The following is a 2,918-nucleotide window of genomic DNA, read 5'->3' on the forward strand; positions in this document are numbered from 1 at the left end:
TGACCGACACGTAAACGCACCCCGTGGTTCGTTTTTAGTGGAAATCACTCCGGGACCCCAATTCAGTGAGTAATAGTCCACGAAACGGGCCAGAATCGGCCAAAACTATGAATGTCGATGACCGACACGTAAACGCACCCCGGGTTCATTAATCACAAAAATCACCCAGTGACCCAAAACATTGAGTAATAGTCCATGAAACGGGCCAAAATCGGCCAAAACTGTGAGTGTTGATGACCGACACGTAAACTCACCACGAGGTTCCTTTTTAGTGGAAATCACTCCGAGACCCCAAAACAGTGAGCAATAGTCCACGAAACGGACTAGAATCGGCTAAAATGGTGAGTGTTGATGACCGACACGTAAACGCACCTCGGGGTTCGTTAATCTTGGAAGTCACTCCAGGACCCCAAAACAGCGAGTAATAGTCCACGAAACGGGCCAGAATCGGCCAAAACTGTGAGTGTTTATGACCGACACGTAAGCGCGCTTTGGGGTTCAACAACTCTGGAAATCGCTTCGGGGCCCCAAAACGGTGAGTAATAGTCCATAAAACGGGTCTGAATTTGTCAAAACTGTGAGTGTTGACGACGGACACGTAAACGCACCCCGACGATCGCCAATCATGGAAATCACGCTGGTACTCCAAAACGGTGAGTAATAGTGCACGAAACGGACCAGAATCAGCCAAAATTGTGAGTGTCTATGACCGGCACATAAATGCACCCCGGTGTTCGTCAATCGTGGAAATCACTCCGGGACCCCAAAACTGAGTAATGGTCCAAGAAACGGGCCAGAATCGGCCAAAACTACAATTGTTGATGAGCGACATGTCAGCGCACCATGGGGTTCAACAACCATGGAAATCGCTTTGGGACCCAAAACGGTGAGTATTACTCCATGAAATGGGTCAAAATCGACAAAAACCGTGAGTGTTGATGACCGACACGTATATGCACCCCGGGGTTCGTTATTCGTGGAAATCACTATGGGACCCCAAAACAGTGAGTAATTGTCCACGAAACGGCCAGAATCGTCCAAAACTGTGAGTGTTGATGACCGACACGTAAACGCACCGCGTGGTTCATTAATCGTGGAAATCACTCTGGGACCCCAAAACAGTGAGTAATAGTCCACAAAACGGGCCAGAATTGGCCAAAAAACTGTGATTGTTGATGACCAACACGTAAACATACCCGGGGTTTGTTAATCATGGAAATCACTTCGGGGCCCCAAAACAATGAGTAATAGTCCACGAAACGGGCCAGAATCTGCAAAAACTATGAGTGTTGATGACCGATACGTAAAGGCACCCCAAGGTTCATTAATCTTCGAAATCACTCTAGGACCCCAAAACAGTGAGTACTTGTCCACGAAACGGGCCAGAACCGGCCAAAACTATGAGCGTTGATGACCGAAACGTAAACTCACCACGAGGTTCATTTTTAGTGGAAATCACTCCGGGACCACAAAACAGTGAGTAATAGTCCACGAAACGGGCCAAAATCGGCCAAAAATGTGAGTGTTGATGACCGACACGTAAACGCACCACGTGGTTCATTAATCGTGGAAATCACTCTGGGACCCCAAAACAGTGAGTAATGGTCCACAAAACGGGCCAGAATTGGCCAAAAACTGTGATTGTTGATGACCAATACGTAAACATACTCGGAGTTCTTTAATCATGGAAATCACTTCGGGGCCCCAAAACAATGAGTAATAGTCCACGAAACGGGCCAGAATCTGCAAAAACTATGAGTGTGTATGACTGATACGTAAAGGCACCCCAGGGTTAGTTAATCTTCAAAATCACTCTAGGACCCCAAAACAGTGAGTACTTGTCCACGAAACGGGCCAGAATCGGCCAAAACTGTGAGCGTTGATGACCGACACGTAAACGCACTCCAGGGTTCGTTAATCGTGGAAATCAGTCCGGGACCCCCAAACAATGAGTAATAATCCATGAAACGAGCCAGAATTGGCTAAAACTGCGAGTGTTGATGACCGACACGTAAACGCACCCCGGGTTCATTAATCGTGGAAATCACCCTGGGACCCCAAAACAGTAAGTAATAGTCCAGCAAACGGGCCAGAATCGCCAAAACTGTGAGTGTTGATGACCGACAAGTACACTCAACAAGAGGTTCGTTTTTAGTGGAAATCACTCCAGGACCACAAAACAGTGAGTAATAGTCCACTAAACGGGCCAGAATCGGCCGAAACGGTGAGTGTTGATGACCGACACGTAAACGCACCACGGTGTTCTTTAATCTTGGAAATTAGTCCGGGACCCCAAAATAGTGAGTAATAGTCCACGAAACGAGCCAGAATTGGCCAAAACTGTGAGTGTTGGTGACCCACACGTAAAACCACCCTAGGTTCAACTACTATGGAAATCGCTTCGGGATCACAAAACGGTGAGTAATAGTCCAACAGACGGGCCAGAATCGACAAAAACCGCGAGTGTTGATGACCGACACGTAAACGCACCCTGTGGTTCGTTAATCTTGGAAATCAGTCCTAGACCCCAAAACAGGGAGTAATAGTCCATGGAACAGTCCAGAATGGGCCAAAACTGTGAATGTTGATGACCGACACGTAAACGCACCCCGGGGATCCTTAATCATGGAAATCACTGTGGGACCGAAAACAATGAGTAATTGTCCATGAAACGGGCCAGAAGCGGCCAAAACTGTGAGTGTTGATGACCAAGAGATAAACGCACCCCGGGGTTCATTAATCGTGGAAATCACTCCGGGACCCGAAAACAGTGAGTAATAGTCCACGAAACGGGCCAAAATCGGCAAAAACTGTGAGTGCTGATGACCGACACGTAAACGCACCCCGGGTTCGTTTTTAGTGGAAATCACTCCAGGACCCCAATTCAGTGAGTCCAGGAAACGGGCCAGAATCGGCCA

Source organism: Triticum dicoccoides, chromosome 3B (genome assembly GCF_002162155.2).
Source record: "Triticum dicoccoides isolate Atlit2015 ecotype Zavitan chromosome 3B, WEW_v2.0, whole genome shotgun sequence".
Lineage (NCBI taxonomy): Eukaryota > Viridiplantae > Streptophyta > Magnoliopsida > Poales > Poaceae > Triticum > Triticum dicoccoides.